The 27,500-nt window shown below is 54.6% G+C and overlaps 2 non-coding genes and 1 pseudogene across 2 annotated transcripts; all 3 read left to right on the forward strand.

Annotated features, from left to right (window-relative positions):
• Positions 1-8,254: 8,254 nt before the first annotated feature.
• On the forward strand, positions 8,255-10,069 carry LOC149324693 (small subunit ribosomal RNA). Its single transcript, XR_016286737.1, has one exon. It is a non-coding gene; the product is annotated as a small subunit ribosomal RNA (ribosomal RNA).
• Positions 10,070-12,067: 1,998 nt separating this feature from the next.
• LOC149324694 (5.8S ribosomal RNA) lies at positions 12,068-12,220 on the forward strand. The gene has a single exon (XR_016286801.1). It is a non-coding gene; the product is annotated as a 5.8S ribosomal RNA (ribosomal RNA).
• A 1,010-nt stretch (positions 12,221-13,230) lies between these two features.
• Positions 13,231-15,482, forward strand: LOC149324695 (large subunit ribosomal RNA; annotated as a pseudogene).
• Positions 15,483-27,500: the final 12,018 nt, after the last annotated feature.

Here is a 27,500-nt window from a genome sequence, read left to right on the forward strand (position 1 = left end):
CTTTATTCGGACTTTGCCGTTCGGGCGCGTCTGGCCCGGTAGACGGGGTTGCCTCTTTCGGACTTTGCCGTTCGGGCGCGTCTGCCCCGGTAGACGGGGTCGCTTTATTCGGACTTTGCCGTTCGGGCGCGTCTGCCCCGGTAGACGGGGTCGCTTTATTCGGACTTTGCCGTTCGGGCGCGTCTGCCCCGGTAGACGGGGTCGCTTTATTCGGACTTTGCCGTTCGGGCGCGTCTGCCCCGGTAGACGGGGTCGCTTTATTCGGACTTTGCCGTTCGGGCGCGTCTGGCCCGGTAGACGGGGTTGCCTCTTTCGGACTTTGCCGTTCGGGCGCGTCTGCCCCGGTAGACGGGGTCGCCTCTATCGGACTTTGCCGTTCGGGCGCGTCTGCCCCGGTAGACGGGGTTGCCTCTTTCGGACTTTGCCGTTCGGGCGCGTCTGGCCCGGTAGACGGGGTCGCTTTATTCGGACTTTGCCGTTCGGGCGCGTCTGCCCCGGTAGACGGGGTCGCTTTATTCGGACTTTGCCGTTCGGGCGCGTCTGCCCCGGTAGACGGGGTTGCCTCTTTCGGACTTTGCCGTTCGGGCGCGTCTGCCCCGGTAGACGGGGTCGCTTTATTCGGACTTTGCCGTTCGGGCGCGTCTGCCCCGGTAGACGGGGTTGCCTCTTTCGGACTTTGCCGTTCGGGCGCGTCTGCCCCGGTAGACGGGGTCGCCTCTTTCGGACTTTGCCGTTCGGGCGCGTCTGGCCCGGTAGACGGGGTCGCTTTATTCGGACTTTGCCGTTCGGGCGCGTCTGCCCCGGTAGACGGGGTCGCTTTATTCGGACTTTGCCGTTCGGGCGCGTCTGCCCCGGTAGACGGGGTCGCTTTATTGGGACTTTGCCGATCGGGCGCGTTCGCCCCGGTTGACGGGGATGCCCCTTTCGGACTTTGCCGTTCGGGCGCGTCTGCCCCGGTAGACGGGGTCGCCTCTATCGGACTTTGCCGTTCGGGCGCGTCTGCCCCGGTAGACGGGGTCGCTTTATTCGGACTTTGCCGTTCGGGCGCGTCTGCCCCGGTAGACGGGGTCGCTTTATTCGGACTTTGCCGTTCGGGCGCGTCTGCCCCGGTAGACGGGGTTGCCTCTTTCGGACTTTGCCGTTCGGGCGCGTTCGCCCCGGCCGACGCGGGCCGAAAGTCGTTTGCGACTTTGCCTTCCCTGTGTAGGGCGTTCAAAGGCGCATCTTTTGTTACCAATCTCGTCACTTTGCTACCAGTCTGGGCCGAGATACGTGCGATTGAACGGCATCGCCTAGGCAGACGCGGTACGGGGTTTTCGAATTTTTAAAGGTCCTTTTCTCTGGTGGAGCACGACGAATTTTACAGCGCCGCGTCGGCCGCGCTGCGGCGCATCTTTTTCGAGCATCGGCGCTCCTCTCCTGACATTGCGGTCGGAGCAGCGGGCGATTCACCGCTCGCGACAGGGAGACTTTGACCATTTCAAACTTTTCACGGCCGGCCGCTATGTCTCAAGCCTACGAATTTGAAGTCAGTGTGTAGGCGAATCTTTTGCCACCGGTCCCGTCGTTTTCCTGCCATTCTCGCTCGAGATAGGGGCGATTCAACAGTCTCGCCTAGGCAGACGCGGTTCCCTCCCCGGCGAACGCGGTAAACGGTCTTCGAGTTTTTAAAGGCCGAGCGCGACGAAATTTACGCCGCGGTTCGGCCGCGCTGCCGCGCATCTTGTGCAGTCATCGCCGACCCGCTGCTTCCAATGCAGCCGGAGCAGCGGGCGATTGACCAGGCTTCGCGGCGGTTCCCGTGGGCGCAGCCGCTCAATTTTTAGTTGCGCGCGTTGGGCTGAGAAAGGCGAACATTTTGAGACCTTTCCCGTCCCTTTCGCGCAACGCAAGTGAGAGTTACGCTCGTTTGAAGCTCGCCTAGGCAGACGCGGTCCCGCCTAGGCAGACGCGGTAAATGGTCTTCGAATTTTTAAAGGCACTTTGAACTGGCGGAGCGCGACGAAATTTACGCCACGGTTCGGCCGCGCCGGCGCGCATCTTGTGCAGTCATCGCGGACTCGATGCTTCCACTGTAGCCGGAGCAGCGGGTGATTGACCAGGCTCGCAAGGGGCCGCCTTTTCTAATCTTCGCGGCCGTTCCCGTGGGCGAATTCGCTCCATTCTTAGTTCCGCGTGTGGGGCTGAGAAGGGCGAACATTTCGAGACCTCTCCCGTCCCTTTCGCGCAACGCAAGTGAGAGTTACGCTCGTTTGAATCTCGCCTAGGCAGACGCGGCCCCGCCTAGGCAGACGCGGTTCCCTCCCCGGCGAACGCGGTAACTGGTTTTCGAATTTTTATAGTAACTTTCAACTGGCGCAACGCGACGAAATTTACGCCACGTGTCGGCCGCGCTGGCGCGCATCTTGTGCAGTCGTGCTCGACCCGCTGCTTCCACTGCGGCCGGAGCAGCGGGTGGTTGACCAGTCTCGCAAGGGGCCGCGTTTTCGAATTTTCGCGGCCGTTGCCTTGAGCGCAGCCACTCAATTTTTACTTGGTCGTGTTGGGCAAAGAATGGCGAATATTTTGAGACCTTTCCCGTCCCTTTCGCGCAACGCAAGTGAGAGTTACGCTCGTTTGAAGCTCGCCTAGGCAGACGCGGTCCCGCCTAGGCAGACGCGGTTGCCTCCCCGGCGGACGCGGTAAATGGTTTTCGAGTTTTTAAAGGCACTTTGAACTGGCGGAGCGCGACGAAATTTACGCCACGGTTCGGCCGCGCCGGCGCGCATCTTCTGCAGTCATCGCGGACTCGATGCTTCCACTGTAGCCGGAGCAGCGGGTGATTGACCAGGCTCGCAAGGGGCCGCCTTTTCTAATCTTCGCGGCCGTTCCCGTGGGCGAATCCGCTCCATTCTTAGTTCCGCGTGTGGGGCTGAGAAGGGCGAACATTTCGAGACCTCTCCCGTCCGTTTCGCGCAACGCAAGTGAGAGTTACGCTCGTTTGAATCTCGCCTAGGCAGACGCGGCCCCGCCTAGGCAGACGCGGTTCCCTCCCCGGCGAACGCGGTAACTGGTTTTCGAATTTTTATAGTAACTTTCAACTGGCGCAACGCGACGAAATTTACGCCACGTGTCGGCCGCGCTGGCGCGCATCTTGTGCAGTCGTGCTCGACCCGCTGCTTCCACTGCGGCCGGAGCAGCGGGTGGTTGACCAGTCTCGCAAGGGGCCGCGTTTTCGAATTTTCGCGGCCGTTGCCTTGAGCGCAGCCGCTCAACTTTTACTTGGTCGTGTTGGGCTAAGAATGGCGAATATTTTGAGACCTTTCCCGTCTCTTTCGCGCAAAGCAAGGCAGAGTTACGTTCGTTTGAATCTCGCCTAGGCAGACGCGGCCCCGCCTAGGCAGACGCGGTTCCCTCCCCGGCGAACGCGGTAACTGGTTTTCGAATTTTTAAAGACACTTTCACCTGGCGCAACGCGACGAAATTTACGCCACGTGTCGGCCGCGCTGGCGCGCATCTTGTGCAGTCGTCCTCGACCCGCTGCTTCCACTGCGGCCGGAGCAGCGGGTGATTGACCAGTCTCGCAAGGGGCCGCGTTTTCGAATTTTCGCGGCCGTTGCCTTGAGCGCAGCCACTCAATTTTTACTTGGTCGTGTTGGGCAAAGAATGGCGAATATTTTGAGACCTTTGCCGTCCCTTTCGCGCAACGCAAGTGAGAGTTACGCTCGTTTGAAGCTCGCCTAGGCAGACGCGGTCCCGCCTAGGCAGACGCGGTTGCCTCCCCGGCGGACGCGGTAAATGGTTTTCGAGTTTTTAAAGGCACTTTGAACTGGCGGAGCGCGACGAAATTTACGTCACGGTTCGGCCGCGCCGGCGCGCAGCTTGTGCAGTCATCGCGGACTCGATGCTTCCACTGTAGCCGGAGCAGCGGGTGATTGACCAGGTTCGCAAGGGGCCGCCTTTTCTAATCTTCGCGGCCGTTCCCGTGGGCGAATCCGCTCCATCATTAGTTCCGCGTGTGGGGCTGAGAAAGGCGAACATTTTGAGACCTTTCTCGTCCCTTTCGCGCAACGCAAGTGAGAGTTACGCTCGTTTGAAGCTCGCCTAGGCAGACGCGGTCCCGCCTAGGCAGACGCGGTTGTCTCCCCGGCGGACGCGGTAACTGGTTTTCGAGTTTTTAAAGGCACTTTGAACTGGCGGAGCGCGACGAAATTTACGCCACGGTTCGGCCGCGCCGGCGCGCATCTTGTGCAGTCATCGCGGACTCGATGCTTCCACTGTAGCCGGAGCAGCGGGTGATTGACCAGGCTCGCAAGGGGCCGCCTTTTCTAATCTTCGCGGCCGTTCCCGTAGGCGAATTCGCTCCATTCTTAGTTCCGCGTGTGGGGCTGAGAAGGGCGAACATTTCGAGACCTCTCCCGTCCCTTTCGCGCAACGCAAGTGAGAGTTACGCTCGTTTGAATCTCGCCTAGGCAGACGCGGCCCCGCCTAGGCAGACGCGGTTCCCTCCCCGGCGAACGCGGTAACTGGTTTTCGAATTTTTATAGTAACTTTCAACTGGCGCAACGCGACGAAATTTACGCCACGTGTCGGCCGCGCTGGCGCGCATCTTGTGCAGTCGTGCTCGACCCGCTGCTTCCACTGCGGCCGGAGCAGCGGGTGGTTGACCAGTCTCGCAAGGGGCCGCGTTTTCGAATTTTCGCGGCCGTTGCCTTAAGCGCAGCCACTCAATTTTTACTTGGTCGTGTTGGGCAAAGAATGGCGAATATTTTGAGACCTTTCCCGTCCCTTTCGCGCAAAGCAAGGCAGAGTTACGTTCGTTTGAACCTCGCCTAGGCAGACGCGGCCCCCGCCTAGGCAGACGCGGTTCCCTCCCCGGCGAACGCGGTAACTGGTTTTCGAATTTTTAAAGGCACTTTCACCTGGCGCAACGCGACGAAATTTACGCCACGTGTCGGCCGCGCCGGCGCGCATCTTGTGCAGTCATCGCGGACTCGATGCTTCCACTGTAGCCGGAGCAGCGGGTGATTGACCAGGCTCGCAAGGGGCCGCCTTTTCTAATCTTCGCGGCCGTTCCCGTGGGCGAATCCGCTCCATTCTTAGTTCCGCGTGTGGGGCTGAGAAGGGCAAACATTTTGAGACCTTTCCCGTCCCTTTCGCGCAACGCAAGTGAGAGTTACGCTCGTTTGAAGCTCGCCTAGGCAGACGCGGTCCCGCCTAGGCAGACGCGGTTGCCTCCCCGGCGGACGCGGTAAATGGTTTTCGAGTTTTTAAAGGCACTTTGAACTGGCGGAGCGCGACGAAATTTACGTCACGGTTCGGCCGCGCCGGCGCGCAGCTTGTGCAGTCATCGCGGACTCGATGCTTCCACTGTAGCCGGAGCAGCGGGTGATTGACCAGGCTCGCAAGGGGCCGCCTTTTCTAATCTTCGCGGCCGTTCCCGTGGGCGGATCCGCTCGATTCTTAGTTCCGCGTGTGGGGCTGAGAAGGGCGAACATTTTGAGACCTCTCCCGTCCCTTTCGCGCAACGCAAGTGAGAGTTACGCTCGTTTGAATCTCGCCTAGGCAGACGCGGCCCCGCCTAGGCAGACGCGGTTCCCTCCCCGGCGAACGCGGTAACTGGTTTTCGAATTTTTATAGTAACTTTCAACTGGCGCAACGCGACGAAATTTACGACACGTGTCGGCCGCGCTGGCGCGCATCTTGTGCAGTCGTCCTCGACCCGCTGCTTCCACTGCGGCCGGAGCAGCGGGTGGTTGACCAGTCTCGCAAGGGGCCGCGTTTTCGAATTTTCGCGGCGGTTTCCGTGGGCGCAGCCGCTCACTTTTTAGTTGCGCGCGTTGGGCTGAGAAAGGCGAACATTTTGAGACCTTTCCCGTCCCTTTCGCGCAACGCAAGTGAGAGTTACGCTCGTTTGAAGCTCGCCTAGGCAGACGCGGTCCCGCCTAGGCAGACGCGGTTCCCTCCCCGGCGGACGCGGTAAACGGTTTTCGAATTTTTAAAGGCACTTTCACCTGGCGGAACGCGGCGAAATTTACGCCACGTGTCGGCCGCGCTGCGGCGCATCTTGTGCAGTCGTCCTCGACCCGCTGCTTCCACTGTAGCCGGAGCAGCGGGTGATTGACCAGGTTCGCAAGGGGCCGCCTTTTCGAATCTTCACGGCCGTTCCCGTGGGCGCAGCCGCTCAATTTTTAGTTCCGCGTGTGGGGCTGAGAAAGGCGAATATTTTGAGACCTTTCCCGTCCCTTTCGCGCAACGGAAGGCAGAGTTACGTTCGTTTGAAGCCCGCTCCGGTAGACGCGCTTATGACCCGCGGGGGTCTGGGTACTTATCGCTGCATATATAAGGGGGCATACCGCCTAGGCAGACGCGAAACAGTAAAGCGTCCGCTTTGTCAGCAAAGTCCGAAACGGACCTCTCGACGCCCGGGAGGTGAATTCGGGCTTTAGGCGGCCTCGGCAGATGTGATTTTCATGAGTTTGTGCATTATTTATGCGAGTTTTGCGGCGAACGCGCCTCGAGTACGGCGGCTCGCCCGACGGCTATGTCCACGAGTACGGCTCGTGCGGGGCGCCGCGGAAGCGCGGTTGTGCGATGCCGCAGCAAAGCGCGCACGATTTGAGTGGCTTTTGCGGCGAACGCTCCTCGAGTACGGCGGTTCGCCCGATGACAATGTCCACGAGTACGGCTCGTGCGGGGCGCCGCGGAAGTGCTTTTTGCGATGCCGCAGCAAAGCGCGCACGATTTGAGTGGCTTTTGCGGCGAACGCTCCTCGAGTACGGCGGTTCGCCCGATGACAATGTCCACGAGTACGGCTCGTGCGGGGCGCCGCGGAAGTGCTTTTTTGCGATGCCGCAGCAAAGCGCGCTCGATTTGAGGGGCTCTTGCCGCCAACGCGCCTCGAGTACGGCGGTTGGCCCGATGACAATGTCCACGAGTACGGCTCGTGCGGGGCGCCGGGGCAGCGCTTTCGTGCGATGCCGCAGGAAAGCGCGCACGATTTGAGCGGCTCTTGCGGCGAACGCGCCTCGAGTACGGCGGTTCGCCCGACGGCTATGTCCACGAGTACGGCTCGTGCGGGGCGCCGGGGCAGCGCTTTCGTGCGATGCCGCAGGAAAGCGCGCACGATTTGAGCGGCTCTTGCGGCGAACGCGCCTCGAGTACGGCGGTTCGCCCGATGACAATGTCCACGAGTACGGCTCGTGCGGGGCGCCGCGGAAGTGCTTTTTTGCGATGCCGCAGCAAAGCGCGCTCGATTTGAGGGGCTCTTGCCGCCAACGCGCCTCGAGTACGGCGGTTGGCCCGATGACAATGTCCACGAGTACGGCTCGTGCGGGGCGCCAGGGCAGCGCTTTCGTGCGATGCCGCAGGAAAGCGCGCACGATTTGAGCGGCTCTTGCGGCGAACGCGCCTCGAGTACGGCGCTTCGCCCGACGGCTATGTCCACGAGTACGGCTCGTGCGGGGCGCCGGGGATGCGCTTTCGTGCGATGCCGCAGCAAAGCGCGCACGATTTGAGCGGCTCTTGCGGCGAACGCGCCTCGAGTACGGCGGTTCGCCCGACGGCTATGTCCACGAGTACGGCTCGTGCGGGGCGCCGCGGAAGCGCGGCGTTGTGATGCCGCGGAAAAGCGCGCACGATTTGTGCGGCTCTTGCGGCGAAAGTGGCACGAGTACGGCGATTTACTCACCCACGGAGGTCTGGGTACTTATCGCTGCTATTATATGGGGGTCCCAGTGGAGCAGTCGGCGGCGCGCGCCCGCGTGTGCGCGCCGTGACCGGGTCTGATATGCGGCCTCGTGCCCAGCGTGTCCCCGTCCCTCGGACCCCACGGCATTCGTCTGCAGCCTCATCCGCGTCTGCGATAGGGGCTGGTTGTCGGACGACGCTGTTTCCACGTTTTACGAGGTGTGTTCCGTGCTACCCGGACTCGATTCCGTGCGAGCGCGCCGAAGACGCGGGCGTGTCCCGTCGTCTGGCGGCTTGGCCGTCTCGGCTACGCAGCAAGCGCCGTCCAGTTGCCTAATGCTGCGGCCCTAGAGGCCGATGTGCGCACTGGTGGGCGCGTTACAAATGCTTTGCCTAAAGGCACACGTGCTCTCTTGCCGCGTGGCGATTGCCGTACCTACGGGTCGGATGCCGCAGCGAGCTCGAACGATGCACGGGCAGCGCAAGCTGCCGCGAAAAAGATGCGTCGCGCGCTGGGGGTTTATGGCGGCCCTATCGGCGGCGACGAGGCACCCTTCTGGAGCGAAAAGGGAATGCCTATGCATCATACCTGGTTGATCCTGCCAGTAATCATATGCTTGTCTCAAAGATTAAGCCATGCATGTCTAAGTACATGCCGAAATAAGGCGAAACCGCGAATGGCTCATTAAATCAGTTATGGTTCCTTAGATCGTTTCTTTCTACTTGGACAACTGTGGCAATTCTAGAGCTAATACATGCATTGAGCCTGAAGGCCTTTGGCTGACGGGCGCTTTTATTAGACCAAGACCCATCGGGCTCTGCCCGTACTCTGTGGTGACTCTGGATAACTTTGTGCTGATCGCATGGCCATGAGCCGGCGACGTTTCTTTCAAGTGTCTGCCTTATCAACTTTCGATGGTAGGTTACTTGCCTACCATGGTTGTTACGGGTAACGGAGAATCAGGGTTCGATTCCGGAGAGGGAGCCTGAGAAACGGCTACCACATCCAAGGAAGGCAGCAGGCGCGCAAATTACCCACTCCCGGCACGGGGAGGTAGTGACGAAAAATAACAATACGGGACTCTTTTGAGGCCCCGTAATTGAAATGAGTACACTCTAAATCCTTTAACGAGGATCAATTGGAGGGCAAGTCTGGTGCCAGCAGCCGCGGTAATTCCAGCTCCAATAGCGTATACTAAAGCTGCTGCGGTTAAAAAGCTCGTAGTTGGATCTCAGTTCCAGACGAGTAGTGCATCTACCCGATGCGACGGCTCGGACTGAACATCATGCCGGTCCTCTCTTGGTGCCCTTCATTGGTGCGTCTCGAGGTGGCCTGCGCTTTTACTTTGAAAAAATTAGAGTGCTCAACGCAGGCGAGTCGCCTGAATAAACTTGCATGGAATAATAGAACAAGACCCCGTTTCTGTTCTGTTGGTTTTTGGAATACGGGGTAATGATTAAGAGGGACAGACGGGGGCATTCGTATTGCGGCGCTAGAGGTGAAATTCTTGGACCGTCGCAAGACGAACTACTGCGAAAGCATTTGCCAAGAATGTTTTCTTTGATCAAGAACGAAAGTCAGAGGTTCGAAGGCGATCAGATACCGCCCTAGTTCTGACCATAAACGATGCCAACCAGCGATCCGCCTGAGTTACTCAAATGACTCGGCGGGCAGCTTCCGGGAAACCAAAGTATTTGGGTTCCGGGGGAAGTATGGTTGCAAAGCTGAAACTTAAAGGAATTGACGGAAGGGCACCACCAGGAGTGGAGCCTGCGGCTTAATTTGACTCAACACGGGAAAACTTACCCGGCCCGGACACTGGGAGGATTGACAGATTGAGAGCTCTTTCTTGATTCGGTGGATGGTGGTGCATGGCCGTTCTTAGTTGGTGGAGCGATTTGTCTGGTTAATTCCGATAACGAACGAGACTCTAGCCTATTAAATAGGTGCGGGGTTCCCAGCACCTTACAACCTTCTTAGAGGGACAAGCGGCTCCTAGCCGCACGAAACAGAGCAATAACAGGTCTGTGATGCCCTTAGATGTCCGGGGCCGCACGCGCGCTACACTGAAGGAAGCAGCGTGTCTTTATCCCTGTCTGAAAAGACTGGGTAACCCGTGGAACTTCTTTCGTGATTGGGATAGGGGCTTGCAATTGTTCCCCTTGAACGAGGAATTCCCAGTAAGCGCGAGTCATAAGCTCGCGTTGATTACGTCCCTGCCCTTTGTACACACCGCCCGTCGCTACTACCGATTGAATGATTTAGTGAGGTCTTCGGACCGATGTCCGGCGCGGCCTTTCGGTTGCGCCGGTCTGTTGGAAAGATGACCAAACTTGATCATTTAGAGGAAGTAAAAGTCGTAACAAGGTTTCCGTAGGTGAACCTGCGGAAGGATCATTACCGGATTGTGCTTGTCACACCCGGCGCCGCCCCCACTTATAAGCGGGGGAAGGCCTCAACCGCGGAGTTGCGAGATTCTGAAGCCGCTTCTCTGCACAAACTGTTGCGCCCAGCGGAGCTCCGTCACCAAGGGAAAGTCGGACGGGCTGTATCCGCAGGTTTGAACGGCGTAACGCACCACTCATGGTGGGCTTTCGGTTGTCGACAACCGTCGAAGAGGCGCAAACAGAGCCGGTAGGCAGGCCGAGGGAAAGGCCTGCCCGCTGCCAAGGGAACGGCGGCGGCTGCTGCGAAGTACGAAAGGAAACGCTGCTCGCTGGCTTTGTCGTGTTGCGACCACGAGTCGGTAGGCGGGCCGAGGGAAAGGCCTGCCCGCTGCCAAGGGAACGGCGGCGGCTGCTGCGAAGTACGAAAGGAAACGCTGCTCGCTGGCTTTGTCGTGTTGCGACCACGAGTCGGTAGGCGGGCCGAGGGAAAGGCCTGCCCGCTGCCAAGGGAACGGCGGCGGCTGCTGCGAAGTACGAAAGGAAACGCTGCTCGCTGGCTTTGTCGTGTTGCGACCACGAGTCGGTAGGCGGGCCGAGGGAAAGGCCTGCCCGCTGCCAAGGGAACGGCGGCGGCTGCTGCGAAGTACGAAAGGAAACGCTGCTCGCTGGCTTTGTCGTGTTGCGACCACGAGTCGGTAGGCGGGCCGAGGGAAAGGCCTGCCCGCTGCCAAGGGAACGGCGGCGGCTGCTGCGAAGTACGAGAGGAACCGCGGCTCGCTGGCTTTGTCGTGTTGCGACCACCAGTCGGTAGGCGGGTCAAGGGAAAGGCCTGCCCGCTGCCAAGGGAACGGCGGCGGCTGCTGCGAAGTACGAGAGGAACCGCGGCTCGCTGGCTTTGTCGTGTTGCGACCACCAGTCGGTAGGCGGGCCAAGGGAAAGGCCTGCCCGCTGCCAAGGGAACGGCGGCGGCTGCTGCGAAGTACGAGAGGAACCGCGGCTCGCTGGCTGGGAAACTGCGCTTCTGCGCGACGCGCACGCGGCGGGACGCGCGCGGCCCAGGGAACGGCCGCGCGCGAAAGGTCTCGCACTGCGGGCGCGGAGTCTGACGCCGCGCCGACGGCGCGAAAGGAGGCACCGGGACCGAAAAGGACGAGGGATTATAATCCCGCACTTTGAACGCATTCGCGGCAGCCGGGTTCTCTTGCTGCTTCGTCCTTCCCAGCCTTCGAGTAGTCTGTCGGTGCGCTACCGAAACGCCGTCCATGGCACTGTGGCCGGTGGGCTCCTATTGCGGGAGTAGACTGATGAACGTCCGCTTTGCGGCTTGTTCCAAGTACGCGCTGCGTAGCCACGGCTAGGCGGTGCCTGTCTCCTTGCGAAGCAATGATGTGGCGAAATGGTCGAGTAGGGAGCAGCACGATGGCGCACCCGGGGGCGGCCGGACCGGGGGGCGTTGGGAAAACCCCCTCCCCTACAAAAGGGTGCAGCAGCGGTAGGCGGTGATGACTCGCCTTGAAAGATGTGAACAGCAGTTGAGTGTGAACAGCAACAAAAAAACCGCTGCTGGAGTCCGGGGGTAGCGTCGCTGCAGATCGCAGAAAGGTGCGTGAGGACGGTGGCACAGAGCTCCAAGAATATATATTTCTAGCAAACGCCGGTGCTTCGAGGTGTTCTGCGGTCAAGCCCGTGCGTGTGGAGCGGGCGTGCCCAAGAAGGCACAAGAAGACCCACCTCTGATGAAGACCGGAATTGGAGCGTCACGCGTCGGCTCAGCACTTCTGCCTTAGTGGTTGCCAAATGCCTCGTCATCCTATTAGTGACGCGCAAGCCATTATCGCACAAAAGCTTCGAGAGACTTTGCTCGCTTTGGCTTTGAGGCACGCGCAGCATGCCGAACGGACGGCTGCGAGGTGCGAAAGACGTCGGTCGAAACTGCGACTGGAGACCAGGGGAAAAGCCCGGTGCCTAAAACCCTGGTTGTACTGTACGGATTTGAACAAACCAAACGCACGACTCTAAGCGGTGGATCACTCGGTTCTCGGGTCGATGAAGAACGCAGCCAGCTGCGAGACTTGGTGTGAATTGCAGGACACACTGAGCACTGATTCTTCGAACGCACATTGCGCCCTTGGGTCTTCCCTTGGGTTCGTCTGTCTGAGGGTCGGATCATATATCAAGAGAGGCGCCGGCGCCCGGGGATGGCGCGGCCGGTGACTCGTTTTGACCGTGTCGGCAAAGAGGACGGCTCTGTATGGAACGCCGAAGATCCCTCGAAAGACTTTGCGAATGAGGAGGAGAGCGGGTCGAACCCTTCAGCCGCGCGCAAAGCGGCAGAGTCGGGTCGCCCTGCGCTGACGTAACGCGGGCCGGCGGCTGCTAGCCGTAGAGCGTCACGCCTCAGAAAGCGACCGCCGCAGGAAGGGATTACCTGCAGGGAAAGAGCGGTCCGACGGGAGACGAGGCTGTTTGGACGGGCGGCGAAGCGCTGCCTGCTGGCCCGCGGAGAAGTAGCCGAACTGCTGCGAGAAGCGCAGAGACGGGAACGCCCTGTTCCGGGCACGCCCGCGCGAGAAAAAGGGATACCTCGCGCGGGGTGCAGGGAGGTGACGGGCGCGAGCGCGGTGTGCGCAGCACAGTTCGGCAAAGTGCAGAGGCGCGCCGTGTGCGCGGCAACGAAGGGGTCCCCCGGACCCTGCGGAAAGGGACCGCCTCCTCGAGTGGGCGCGAAGTCGAGTACGGGTCGAACGGACGCGATCTCGTTGCGAGCGCAGTCCGCCGTCGGTCTAAGTGCTTCGCAGTCTCTGCCCCGAGAAAAACTGGGCCACTCCAGTTGGGGCGGGGGCGACGCAAAACTCTGACGATGCCCCTACGCCAGGCCGAGGTCGTTCTCTCGAGGGAAAGAGAGGCGGCAGGGAATTTATTCGGCCGCGGCGGTCGGGGGTTCACACTCTCTGCGTTCAGTGTTCCGCGCGCAACCGAATGCGCGCCGTCCCGAGCGCCGGTCAGAGGTGCCTTCCAGTCTCGCTCGCAGTCGCCGAGGGTGCTGCCGACTGAGAGCGGGGAATGGGCGGAAGGTGCCGGCCGGAGACGAGGGAAGGACGCGCGCGCGCGACCGCGCCGGAATCGAACGCGAGAAAATGCATATCTGTGTCGACCTCAGATCAGGCGAGACAACCCGCTGAATTTAAGCATATCACTAAGCGGAGGAAAAGAAACCAACAGGGATTCCCCGAGTAGCTGCGAGCGAAACGGGACCTAGCCCAGCACCGAATCCCCCGTCCTTGCAGGCGGTCGGGAAATGTGGTGTATGGGAGGCAACGTTCCCGGGAGTTTGCGACGGTGCAAGTCCCCCTGACAGGGGCTTGTCCCAGAGTGGGTGCCAGGCCCGTCTCCGCCGTTGCGCGCCCGGGACGAAGCCTCCCGTGAGTCGGGTTGCTTGAGAGTGCAGCCCTAAGTGGGTGGTAAACTCCATCTAAGGCTAAATACGACCGAGAGACCGATAGTCAACAAGTACCGTGAGGGAAAGTTGAAAAGAACTTTGAAGAGAGAGTTCAAGAGTACGTGAAACCGCTTAGAGTAAAACGGGTGGGCCCTCGAAGCTCGAAAGCGGTGGGATTCAGTCTCCGGACGACTGCCGAGCTGGCGGCGTCGGGTAAACGGCTCCTCTCGGGGGGCTGTTCCGGCTGCCAGTGCGCGGACGCGGTCTCCGGGGTGCGCACTTCCCACCGCCGGTAGAACGCCGCGACGGACGCGGGTCAATGGGAAAAGTACGACTTTGAGTCCGGCTCTGGAGGTGCCCTGCTCGTCCCCTCGGGGGCGGTTCGCGGGAGTTATACCTTGCCGTGCACGAAGAGTTCGTCACCCCGTCCAGGCCCCATGGGCTTCTCCCGGCTGTCGGGAGGCCCGAACGATGACGCCCTCTGGAATCGGAGCGGAGGACCCGCTGGGCAAGCTTGTCGCCTCTCGTTGTCCGGGTTGGTCCCGCGGCGGCGGGCTGGCGGCGAGAAGCCGGGCGAGCGGGGAGTTCTCCCGCGGAGGCGCTATCGTGGTTTGCGGCGAGTAGGTCGGTAACCCACCCGACCCGTCTTGAAACACGGACCAAGGAGTCTAACATGTGCGCGAGTCAATGGGTCTCTCGAAACCCAATGGCGCAATGAAACGTGAAGGCCCTTCGTGGGCCGCGTTGCGATCCCGGACCGCACAGGGGTTCGGGCGCAGCAACGGCCCGTCCCAGGCGCTCACTTGTCGCCGGGGCGGAGCGAGAGCGCACACGTTGGCACCCGAAAGATGGTGAACTATGCCCGGGCAGGACGAGGCCAGAGGAAACTCTGGTGGAGGTCCGAAGCGATTCTGACGTGCAAATCGATCGTCCGATCCGGGTATAGGGGCGAAAGACCAATCGAACCATCTAGTAGCTGGTTCCCTCCGAAGTTTCCCTCAGGATAGCTGGCGCTCGATGGGAGAGCAGTCACACCTGGTAAAGCGAATGATTAGAGGCATTGGGGTCGAAACGTCCTCAACCTATTCTCAAACTTTCAATGGGTGTATGGGAGGCCTTCTGGGTTGAGGCCTCCCGCTGCGATGAGAGTGCCAAGTGGGCCACTTTTGGTAAGCAGAACTGGCGCTGTGGGATGAACCAAACGCCGGGGTAAGGCGCCCGAGTCGGGACGCTCATGAGAACCCATGAAGGGTGTTGGTTGCTTAAGACAGCAGGACGGTGGCCATGGAAGTCGGAATCCGCTAAGGAGTGTGTAACAACTCACCTGCCGAAGCAACTAGCCCCGAAAATGGATGGCGCTCTAGCGTCGCGCCTATCCCCGGCCGTCGCTGGCAGAGTAGCACGTGGGGGTGCTAAGCCGCGACGAGTAGGAGGGCCGCAGCGGTGGGCGTTGAAGGTGTCGGGCGCGAGCCCGCCTGGAGCCGCCGCTGGTGCAGATCTTGGTGGTAGTAGCAAATACTCAAGTGAGAACCTTGAGGACTGAAGTGGAGAAGGGTTCCATGTGAACAGCAGTTGAACATGGGTCAGTCGGTCCTTAGGGAAAGGAGAAATCCTTTCAGAAGCGGGCGCGTTTGTGCAGCTCTGTCTGTCGAATCGGAGACGCCCCGCTGCAACCGAAAGGGAATCGGGTTAACAGTCCCGAACCCGGCTACGGAGATCGGTCCTTCGGGGCCCAGTGCGGCAACGCAAACCAGCTCGGAGACGCCGATGGGAGCCCCGGGAAGAGTTTTCTTTTCTCTGTAAGGAGATCGAGTCCCTGGAATGGGTTCACCCCGAGATAGGGACGGTGGCTCCGTAGAGCAGTGCGGCTCTTGCGCTGTCCGGTGCGCTCCTGTCGGCCCTTGAAAATCCGAGTGAGGGAGTGTGATTTTCGTGCCGGACCGTACCCATATCCGCAGCAGGTCTCCAAGGTGAACAGCCTCTAGTCTCTAGACCAATGTAGGTAAGGGAAGTCGGCAAAACGGATCCGTAACCTTGGGAAAAGGATTGGCTCTGAGGGCTGAGCCGGTCGGGCTGGGGTCCAGAAGCAGGAATGGCACTGCACCGGGACTGGGCGAGGCTCGCCGCCGTCAAAAGCGGTGCGGCCGAGCCCGGACCAGCGTCGGGACCTTCCTGTGGAAAGCCACAGCTGTGCTTGTTCCGGGGGCTTCGTGCCCGAGGTTCTTGCTTCGGCCGGCAGAAAACAGCCAACTCAGAACTGGCACGGACCGGGGGAATCCGACTGTCTAATTAAAACAAAGCATTGCGAGGGCCGTAACGGTGCTGACGCAATGTGATTTCTGCCCAGTGCTCTGAATGTCAACGTGAAGAAATTCAAAAAAGCGCGGGTAAACGGCGGGAGTAACTATGACTCTCTTGTGGTGGTAGCAGATCACATCTCTGCTCCCGGGTGAATTTCGGTAAGCCCGGTTGGCCTTTCCGCGTCCGTGCTTCGGCACACGTCCACCATGGTAACCTGGTCACCTAAAGGTGACCAGGGCTAAAGGAAAGGAACGGGGTACCTGGGTGGTAAGCCCCTACTCTGGCCCAGGACTCCTAACTGAGAGGGCACAAGCGGCACTGGGCCCAGCAAGCCCTTTGCCGTAAAATTCTTGGCGCTATGGAACGAAAACATGAGAAAAACCTAAGCGGCCGTCGAGCGGCGGGCGCTCCAAGATTGAGAGAGTTCGATCGGAGAGAAGGGTCCTCTGGTGCAGAGGGGAGTTCTGGGGCTCCCCCTGCTTTGTGCAGCCTTTGTGGCAAAACCTTTGGATCCCAAAAAGGGTTGAAAATTCATATCGGGAAAATGCACAAAGACTTGAAATTGAGTGCAGTTGGTGGTTCGGGGCACCACCATGCTATTACAGGAGCCTCTGGAAAAGAGGACAGAGGTTCCTTCGGGAGTGAGTCTAACGACCAACAAATCGTTGCGGGTCCTAGCGCACGAATTGGGACTGCTTGCAGGACGCAGTCAGGAGAAAGACCGATGATGACGAGGGCCAAGGCCCGGATGAGACAAGAGACTCAAAGAGGTCAAAATGTTGACAGTTTAGGGACCCCAGAGGTCCCAGTGAAACCTGGAACGGACGCAGACCAGGTCAGGGCAGGAAGTGGAAAAGGGTTGTCACACAGCGAGCGCGACTTGCTGTGTTCAGCAATCGGGGGTGGTGACCTCGATGCAATCCCGCTCAGGGATAGTTCAGGGACCCCAGAGGTCCCAGTGCCTGGAACGGACGCAGACCAGGTCGAGGCAGAAAGTGGAAAAGGGTTGTCACACAGCGAGCATGACTTGCTGTGTTCGGCCATCGGGGGTGGTGACCTCGAGGCAGTCCCGCGGGATGTTTCCATCCGCGGCGAGACGGAGGTGTCAGAGGCTAGGAAGGAAAGGGGGGCAGAACTCCTGGTGAAAGCACGAACTGTGTGCCCGGACCGCGCCAAACTTAATAGTCCGGGTTCCACGGTGGATCGGCGTGCGATTAGCCAGCGAGGGATGCCCTCTGAGTACTCCAACACACACCACTTGGGTGTGGGTGCACGAACTGCGGTCCAGGATGGCGCGAACAGAAATGATCCTGGACCCGCGGTGAGACGGCGTGCTACCCCCCCGAGTGAGACGTGTGCTCGTTTTCCAACGAGTTCATCTCGTGATCTGTCGGGCAACGCTCGGCAGGTTTTGGAGAATGCGCAGCAGAGTGCTGCTCTCGCGTCTACCGGGGCTACCGCCCCGGTAGACGCGATTTTTGTTGCCGCCGCCCCGGTAGACGCGGTTCGCGCGGTTTACGCGGCTGCCGCCCCGGCGGACGCGGTTTTGGCTTCGCGGGACCCCGCCCCGGTAGACGTGGTTTCTGTAGATCCGGCGGGCATCGGTGGAGAGGTGTCACTCACCTCGACTCTTCGAGGGACAACACAACGGTCTGGTCGCGTTACGGTTCGGAAACGGAGCTCCGTGGGGGGCGAAGTCCAGTCCGCCCCATCGTCCATTTCCTCTGTTGAGTCCTCGGTCTCTCATCGTTGGTCGTCTCCGGCGGCGTCCGGATCCGGGTCGGATGTTCCATCTTCCTCCGGTAGTGATGTGGTTGTGACGCGGAAACATCCTGGCGCTAGGCGCAATGTAATTAGTTCAAGCAGTGGCAGTTCCGGGTGCGAAGGGGATGCCGGTAAACGCACTGCTGATGGTATGATGTCGGTCGCTGGTCCATCCACTGCTAGGCAGGACCAACTTGCTAGGCTGCAGAGCGCGGTGCTGAGTTCGGACTCTGACGAGTCACCTGAGCTCAGCCATAACACGTGTATCGACTGTGGCAGAACTTTTACGACAAAGGTAGGCCTCAGTCTTCATCGGAAACGGGCCCACTTACACGCCTACAATGCTGACATAGTGGTCAGCAAGACGAAACCCAGATGGCTTCCAGAGGAGAACTTCAGGCTGGCTTCTCGAGAAGTACAGATCCTGAAGAAGGCAAGGGAGGATAGAGTCCACATTTATAACATGAACGAAAGGTTGCACGCGTTGTTTAGACATCGTACGTTCGATGGTCTAAAGTCGCACCGGCGTCAGCCTGCCTACAAGAAGTTAGTAGCAGACCTCCTTGCCAAACCTTCGGAGCCATTAACTGAGGTAGCTAGTTGTGACGAGTGTGTGAGTTGTGACGATGAAGCTGCGGCCCATATACCACATAGCGATACCAACACCAAAACAGATCACGACCTAAATCGTGACGAACTTAGATCCTTGGTTAACAGACCATGTCCCCGACTCTTCGGGGCGGACGACCTATGGGCAATCGCGAAGCTCTACCTGGATGGCCAGGATGTTCTTCCTGCATTCAATAACTACCTACGGCAATACTTCTTCCGCGACCAACCGCCCCGACGGGCACAACACCAGACTCAACGGAGGACAAAGACGCCAAGCAAGCGAAAGAAAAGGCGCATGGAGTACGCCCGTTTTCAAGAAGATTTCAAGAAGTGCCAAGGGCGGTGCGCGCGAGAAGTACTTGACGGATCTAAACAGGCAAACGTGCAGGACACTTCGGCCTTTCTGCAGACGTGGAAACAGATAATGGAGACGGAGCCACCGTCCCTACCTCTTGGTACTGAAGAGGGGAATGCGGCAGAAGTATCCCTCTTCCAACCTGTCACGACAAACGAGCTCAAGGCGGCAATGCCGAGGTTGAATTCTGCACCGGGACCCGATGGCCTGACGGCGAAGGATCTACGGGGGGTGCCTGTCTCGGTGCTTAAGATCATCCTGTCATTAATCATGCTCTTGGGGCGACTGCCGGTCTGCTTGAAAGGAGCTCGCACCATTTTCATCCCGAAAAAGGAGAACGCGAGCGAGCCAGGAGATTTCAGACCGATCACGGTGGCCCCCATTTTGGTGAGGCTCTTCCACAAGATCCTAGCAGCCAGACTACAGTGCGCCGTTCCTTTAGACATGAAGCAGCGGGCGTTCATGCCCGTGGATGGCTGCGCTGAAAACATCCATCTCTTGGCGGGTGCCATCCATGAAGCCAGACATCGGTACCGCCCGCTGTTCTTGGCAACTCTGGATGTAGCCAAGGCGTTTGACAGGGTGACGAAAGGAGCCATCCTTGAGGGTCTCCAACGCAAGGCATTGGACCAGCCTTTTCTCAGGTACATCAGAGATTTCTATGACGGCGCCGAGACAGCCCTTGCTTTCCAAGGATCAACGCAGTATGTGAAGCCCACAAGGGGAGTTAGGCAAGGGGATCCGCTCTCACCTATGCTATTCAACCTTGTGCTTGACGAATGGTTGGCGGGTTGCCCGCCTGAGATCGGATTCAGAAGTGGCTCTTTGGTTGTTAATGCCATGGCATTTGCTGATGACCTCATCCTCATGGCGTCAACATCGGCAGGGCTCCAGGAACAGCTGGACGACCTATATGCATACCTCACACCACGAGGACTTTCCATCAACGCGACCAAGAGCCTGACGGTGGCATATCTCCCGGACGCAAAACGGAAAATTACCAAAATCGACGACAGCCAGAAGTTTACCATCGGCGATGATGATATCCCAAACGCCACAGTAGAAACCACGTGGCGCTACCTGGGGTTGACCTTTTCGCCCCAAGGTATGAATCCAGCAGACATCATGGCTGAGCTGAAGCTCTGGCTGCAGAGAGTGAGTGCGGCACCCTTGAAGCCGCAGCAGCGCCTGGTGGTGCTACGGACCTACCTCTTGCCGCGACTTATGCACCGTCTGGTGCTTGGTCCGGCTACCGCAAAATTATTGACTAAACTGGACAAGACAACCCGAGCAGCTGTGCGACGCTGGCTGCGATTGCCACACGACGCAACGCATGCAATATTCCATGCGGCCATCGATGACGGCGGACTGGGCATTCTGTCGTTCCGGACCACGATACCTTCTCTAAAGCTGAAGAGACTGAAGGCACTTCGAGAATCAACAAATGAGTCTTGCGCAGTGCTGGCAGAGGGGACGTACGTGAGCGACAAGATTGCCAAAGCTGAAAAGATGATTTCTTACAGTGGAAAGGCCCTGACTTCTGGGAAGATGGTCAAAGAGTTTTGGAGAAGCCAGCTTTATGCTAGTGCTGACGGAGCGTCTCTTCGTGGTGCGGGAAATGCCCCAGGTTCCAACAACTGGATCCGGGAGGGAACACATCTTCTCAGCGGCCGCGAGTTTGTGGATGCATTGAAATTCCGGTACAACGCCATGCCCGTTCTTGCCCGCACCAAACGGGGCAGGGACGCTCCCAAAACGTGTCGAGCTGGATGTTCGGCAGCGGAAACTCTTGGTCACGTCACACAGATGTGCCATCGCACCGACCAAGCCCGGACTTCGCGGCACGACTCCATTGTAAAGTACACAGCAAAGCGAGCACGTGAGCTCGGTTTTGAAGTTGAGGTGGAGCCCCACTTCCTCACCAGACAAGGCACGAAGATCCCGGACCTGATCCTCAAAAGAGAGGGTCAGACAGTCCTCCTGGATGCCCAAGTGGTTGGGGGGAAGGGGGTAACACTGTCACAGGCCCACGACATCAAGGCCGTGAAGTATGCTATTCCCGAGTTGATTGAGCAACTACCAGGCAGCTCGAAACCTACTCTGTCAGCGGTGACAATTTCCTACCGCGGAGTTTGGGCCGCAGCTTCTGTAAAGATTCTTAGGGACATAGGTTTTACACAAAAGGACTTTAAAATACTAACTCTCCGCTGCCTGCAGGGGGGGGTTCAGGCCTTCAGAAGGCACCAACAAATGACGGCCTTTAAAAGGTCCTGATAATGGGGGCCCTTTTCTCACGATTCTCCCTCCTACTAACCTCTGGTCCTACTGCCGGCAACCAGTAGCAATACGACCTTCTCCTTCTCAGCGCGCGCGACGTCTTTGATTTGGCTATCGCGGCGCATTAGTCCCCTCGAAGGCTGCCCAGCATGAAGCTTTGCGCTACGGACAACGTCCCTGGTGGCCTTCGAAGGGGGCTAAGGCGGGAGGTGGGAAGGACCGCAAAAAAAAAAAAAAAAAAAAAAAAAAAATAGCCAAATGCCTCGTCATCTAATTAGTGACGCGCATGAATGGATTAACGAGATTCCCACTGTCCCTATCTACTGATCATCATCAGCGTCCCCGCAGCGATCGGGTGTGCCTGGGCCGAGCTGGGTGGATTTTTCCGATTTCAAGCTGGAAAACGAGTGAGTGCAGAAATTTCTACACTCCTCTTTCGCGAAGTGTTCGCGATCAGTTTAAAACAATCCGCGTCCAAATTGGACCAGGAGAACTCGAATTATCAACGAAAACTCGCCCAGAAGCACCACCCAGGACTTAGCCCTAACAGGGTCAAAAAAACGCTTCTGTAGTAAAAGAAAAGCGCACCCGCTGCTCAAATTTGGTGAATTTGATTCGAAAAACCTTCAAGGCACTTGAAGCAACCGAAAAAACCACCTTCGATGGCCGTTTAAAGAAGCTACAAGTCAAAAACCCCTCCAGGCATACACTCCCGAGGAGCAGGGCACACCCTTGGGAGCAAGTGACCGCCGAACGTAAACTACAATAACTCGGCTGAAAATTACAGTACAGGGATCTATGACCCCTTTTTGAAAAGCACTCGACAAGGGCTACCGGATTCTTTGGGTTGTTTCGAAGTTTTTTTTGGTGAAAAAGTGATTTTGGGAGGCCACCACCCGGGCGCCAGAGCACAGGGTTGCTCGATCGTAGTGTTGCCAGACCTGACACAGAAGAGTCCTAAATCCGCCAAAGTTAGCCGAATTTGGAAAAAAAAAAAAATTTTTTTTTTTCCGATGAACGAGGCATTTTGAGTCTAAGAGGACCAAAGAACAACATTTAGAGCCTCGCAAGAGCTACCAGAACGAGGTTACCCGTATTGAGCTCTTTTTCACCAAGGACGTGAAAAAAAAAAAAAAAAAAACGGCCTACCATAACATCAATTACAGCTCCGCAAACAGAAGAACACAGCTATTCTACCAAGATCATCAGATCGGAGATTGAAACGGACAACCGCCGAGTGGTTGATGTACAAGGACAGACATGAGTGGAAGGGAGGATTTCCTCTACTCCAGTAGTGAAAGTCAGACAGACACAACTACGGGAGCTTACAGCTCGAAACAGGACCGCAAGAAGAAGAAAACTAAGAAAGGACAAAAAGAAAAAAGGCGAGAAGATTTCTTGCAGCAAGAGTCAAAGAAAGCAGAAAAGATGGCAAAACATCTCCCATCGAACAGCGAGCAACGGAGAAAGGAGAAGTCAAAACAACTCCAACAGTGGACTGCCAACGAGGAAGACAACAGAGAAGATCAGTCGCAAGGACTTGAGACTCATCTACAAGAGGAAGATGGTAAAATGAGAGACGACAGAAATGTGAGGAACACGTTATCAGAACAAGATAACTATCCCATTCACCATGGAACATTGGACGAGGCCGCAAACTGTCTACCCAGACATACTGAGACGCCCATACGAAGCAACGCAAGCAATGCAAGCAACGCTAGCGACAAAGACGAGGAAGACACAACAGAAAGACCATGGAAAGATAACATCCGAAACATGACGAAGAAAATGGCAAGATGTGATCAGAACATCCTCAGAGCCCTCTGCAAAGTCGCAAACAGATCAGAAGGAGACGAATCAACAGCCAACCATCTTGACGTCATACTGACAGAAGTCTCCAAGCTGAAAGCATTACTGCTGGAGACATCCCATGAAAATCAATTCCTGAGAGGACAAATCGAGGAATTAAACAGGAAGCAAGTTTCTGCTCAAAGTTATGCAGAAATCGCTCAGAAGAAGAAAGAACCATCCCCAACTGAAGTCAGACCACCAGAAACTACAGCAATGATTGTGACATCAAGAACATTGACCAAAGAAAAGGTTATGGACGTCCTGAAGAAAGGGGTCGACCCTATGGAACTCAAGATCAAGGACACGACACTAAGGCCCGGAAGAGAGGGCGTTGTCATCACTTCTACAGATCCTGAATCTCTGGAACGCCTGAAAAACTACATCGAAGACCAAGAAAAGCTCAAAGAATTGGAGGTCAAGAAAGCAAAAGGACGACGACTTGAACTAAAACTCGTCGGCATCGATGACGAGATTCCAGAAGAAGAAGTGCCTGACAGAATCATCCACCAAAACGACTTGGATTGCACCACCGACGACATTGCAGTTAAGGATCATTATCAAGGCCGCAACGGCAAAACAGTGATTCTAGCCGTGAACAGAAAAGGATACCAAGCGATCAAGGACAGGAGGACGCTCACCCTCGGGTGGGTTAAAACACCAGTGTACGAGAACATCGTAGTCAACCGTTGCCTGAAGTGTGCAACTTACGAGCACAGCTCCTTCGGCTGTCAGGAGGAAATCAGATGTAATAACTGCGGACAGCACGGACACCAAGTCAGAGAATGTGAACAAGGAACCTTCTGCGCTGTTTGTCATAAGGCAGGCTTGCCAACAGAAAGGCTTCAACACTCAATGTTGTCGTACTCATGTCCAACCTACGTAAAGAAGAAAGAGGAGGAGAAAGCAAGGATCCTTCAAAGGCTTGCCTAAATCCTTGTGAACACCATGGCGCACAACAATGTAACACCTAGCACTTTTAGCACCCAGTCGGCACAGCAGACGCAATCTCATCAACCTGCAACAAATTTACATCAGAAGAGACAAAGCAATGTCACTTCTGAGAACACTCTACAAGTAATCCAAGTGAACCTTGCAAGAGCTTTTAAGGCGAATCAAGCTTTGAAAGATTTTCAGCAAGAAAATCTACATGACATTTCAGCAATCCAAGAACCCTATCATTTAAACAACGAAATCATTCCCTTTTCAATTAAAACTAAAATTATAGCAGGGAAAAATAACCCTAAGTGTGCGATAATAGTCCATAATGAGCAAGTTCAAGTCTTTCCTATACACGTAAACAGTAATGTAGTCACGGCAAAACTAACTAAAGGAGAAAGATCGATATTAATAATTAATACATATTGCCCGCCAAGTGAGCAGTTAACACCATTTCTGGAAGAAATAGATAAAACTCTAGAGAAGTATTCTCAGGAAGAAATTTTACTAGTTGGAGACTTTAATTCGAAGAATGTAATTTGGGGTAGTAAAGAAACAGACGAAAGAGGGGATGACGTTTTTGAATTAACACTAAAACATAACTTAGTAATAGTTAACAATAAGGAATCACCCCCAACTTTCAAAACAAGTAGAGCTAAAGGGTGGATCGATCTAACTATAGCAAATCCGTCATTGTTCTCAACAATCAATAAGTGGGAAGTCCTAAAAGAAGCTAACGAGAGCGACCATAGGTACATCCGAATTGAACTCTCCAACTTTCAGCCAACTATAAAATATCACATTACATTACGAGGTCTTCAAAAGATCCTTGATAAGTTAGGCTCGGAAAAATGGTTTAGCGAAGAACACGTATTAGATACGCCACAAGCTTTGGAAGGGGTAGTAGAAGATATGTACAAAAAAATTAATGCATTACAGAACAAGTTTAAAAGTAAAGTTAAACCTAGTAAAAATAAACTAAATCCGTGGTGGAGCATAGATTTAGAAATAGAAAGAAATAAAATTAAAGCTTTAAGAAGGAGATATCAAAAATCGAAAGGCAGTATAAGAGATGTCTATAAAAAAGCCTACTACGACGAACACCTAATCTACAATAACATGCTTACTGAAGCAAAGAATAAAAGCTGGAATGACTATTGCCAAACAGCGGGAAAAAATCCATTTACCTTGCCTTATAAAATAGCTAGGAAGCAGTTAAAAATACCCGTAGTTTTGGAAAGCATAGTAAAAGAGAATGGGGACAAAACGGAGTCAGTCAAAGAAACTGTTGAACACATTCTTGATGTGTTGTACCCCCAAGAGCCAGAGGGTTCACATATTGAAGTTAGTAATGAACCTGAGATAGATGAAGGTACAGATCAAGATCCACCTTTTACGGAAACAGAGATTGCAAGTATCATCAGAACTGTAAGAACTAATGTAGCCCCAGGTCCCGATGGGCTTAATACAGTTTTCATGCAGACATTGTACAAGCAACATACGTATTTCTTTAACAAATTATTTAATGCTTGCCTCAAAATTGGCTATTTCCCTAAGAAATGGAAGGAATCAAGAATAATTCTTATCCCAAAACAGGGGGCAAAAGAAAAGGAGGGAGTAGAAAAATTCCGACCAATTGCCATAAATTCAGTAATGGGGAAAATCTTAGAAAAATTAATTAAGAACAGGATATATCATTACCTCTTCCAAAATAAATTACTTTCAAGGAACCAATTTGGATTTCAACACAATACATCTACTACAGAGGCATTAAATGTAATAAAGAAAAAAATTATCCAAGCTAAACTAGATAAACTTAAAGCTTTAATAATATCGTTAGACATCAAAAATGCTTTTAATTCAATCAAACCCACGTTAGTAGTAAATAAACTGAAAGAATACAAATGCCCAAAAAACCTAATCAAAATAGCAAATTCCATTCTCAAAGATAGGATAGTAATTTATGACGACACACACATTCACGTAACCAAGCACATTAAGAGCGGCTCGCCTCAAGGGTCACCACTAAGCCCTCTGTTTTGGAATCTTCTAGTAGCAAGTATCTTTGAGTTAAAACTTCCGCAGGGAACGCACCTGCAAGCCTTTGCAGACGACATAATATCAGTAGTAACGTTCAAATCTAGAACAGACGCAGAAAATAAGGCTGTAAATCTACTAACTTCTATTCATAATTGGGGAAAAAGTGTTGGATTAACTTTTAATCCGAACAAATCAAAATATCTACTAATAGGGAGGGATTATGGTACACATCCTCCAAACTTAAAGATGAATAACTGCACCGTGAAAGCAGTGACAGAAATGAGAATCCTTGGCGTAGTCTTTGACAATAAGCTTTCATTTTTACCCCATCTTAAATACCTTAAAGATAAAGTCCAAACAATAAGTAGTAATCTAGCTCGGTTTACAGGAAGGAATAAAGGAATGAAGGGAGCACAATTACAGAAAATTTACACACGAGCTATAGAAAGAATCATTGTTTATGCAGCACCAGTATGGTATAGTCCTAAGGTAATAATCAAAAATAAACTGAAGGCAATTCAAAGAATCCCTCTAATACTAATAACTAAGGCTTATAGAACCACAGCTAATATAGCATTAAATGTCTTAGCAAACATCCCCCCAATATATTTGAAGATTGAAAGTGAAGTAGAACTCTACAAAATACTAAAAGGAGAGCAACAGTTTAAATATGAAGAAAAAATTTACGCAGGGAAAAACATAGCTTCCAAATTTGACCTATGGGAATACCATCCAAGTATGAAACCCAGCTATGATTATACTGAAGAAATTAATCCGTTAGCAGATTTTCAAATATATACTGATGGGTCACAAACTGATTCGGCAATAGGAGCAGCATATGTAGTTTATAACAGAATGGGAAATATAGTTAAGGAAAAACAATATAGCTTACCTAACTATGCGAACAACTTCGAGGCAGAGGTATTGGCTATTAGTAAGGCTTTGGAGTTTATAACGGAAAACTTAGAACATAGATATCAACTCTTCACGGACAGTCTTTCTTCACTTAAAGCGATTAAAAATGAAAATAATACAAATCCTTTCATTCACGAGATTAAACAAAAACTGAGAAAAATTAATACTGAAGTAGTAACCCTGACATATGTGAAGGGACATAGTGGGAACGAGGGGAACGAAAGAGCAGATGAATTAGCAAAAAAAGCAGCAAAAGAAGGAGAAGCAGTTCAAATTCAAATTACCAAACAGTTCATAAAAAAACAACTAAAAATTCAACTCTTAAATGAATGGAACGACTTATGGAATAAAGAAGGCAAAGATACGTACGCGTATCAATGGATTAAAAATGTGAAACTCATTCCAGCTCATTTCCCAACAAGTCATTTGGTTTCCCAGGCGATCTCAGGGCATGGTCGCTTTCCCTTTTATTTAGCACGTTTTGGGATCAGCAGTAGAGAAGAATGTAAATGCGGAACGAATGCATTAGACTACGACCACTACTTAGATAACTGTAAACTAACTCTAACATTTAGGAATCAATTAAGTAAGAAATTAGGCCATAACATTGTTAATAGGAAACCAGAAATAATAAAATCTAAAGAAACAACCAATATATTGGCAGAAATGACACAACAAATTATTGAAAATTCATATGAATAACATGGAATTGACCCCCGAAGTGAACAATGTAGCCGGGAGGCTCTTGGCGCAAAGGCTTCTAGGGGGTCAATGCCAACACAAATAAACACACATTTAATGGAAGGCAGCACACAGGAATGCAACCCTCAAATTGCCGTGTTTTTGACTTGTTCATTTATTCCTATTTTTACTTATATTTTGCAGTAGAAGGTAACTTTGACTACATTGCAACCGCAAGCCTGAAGACAAGAGGCATGAAGAATCTCAAAGAAA

This window comes from Amblyomma mixtum, unplaced genomic scaffold, assembly GCF_055824585.1.
Source record: "Amblyomma mixtum isolate Tamu unplaced genomic scaffold, ASM5582458v1 scaffold_21, whole genome shotgun sequence".
NCBI lineage: Eukaryota > Metazoa > Arthropoda > Arachnida > Ixodida > Ixodidae > Amblyomma > Amblyomma mixtum.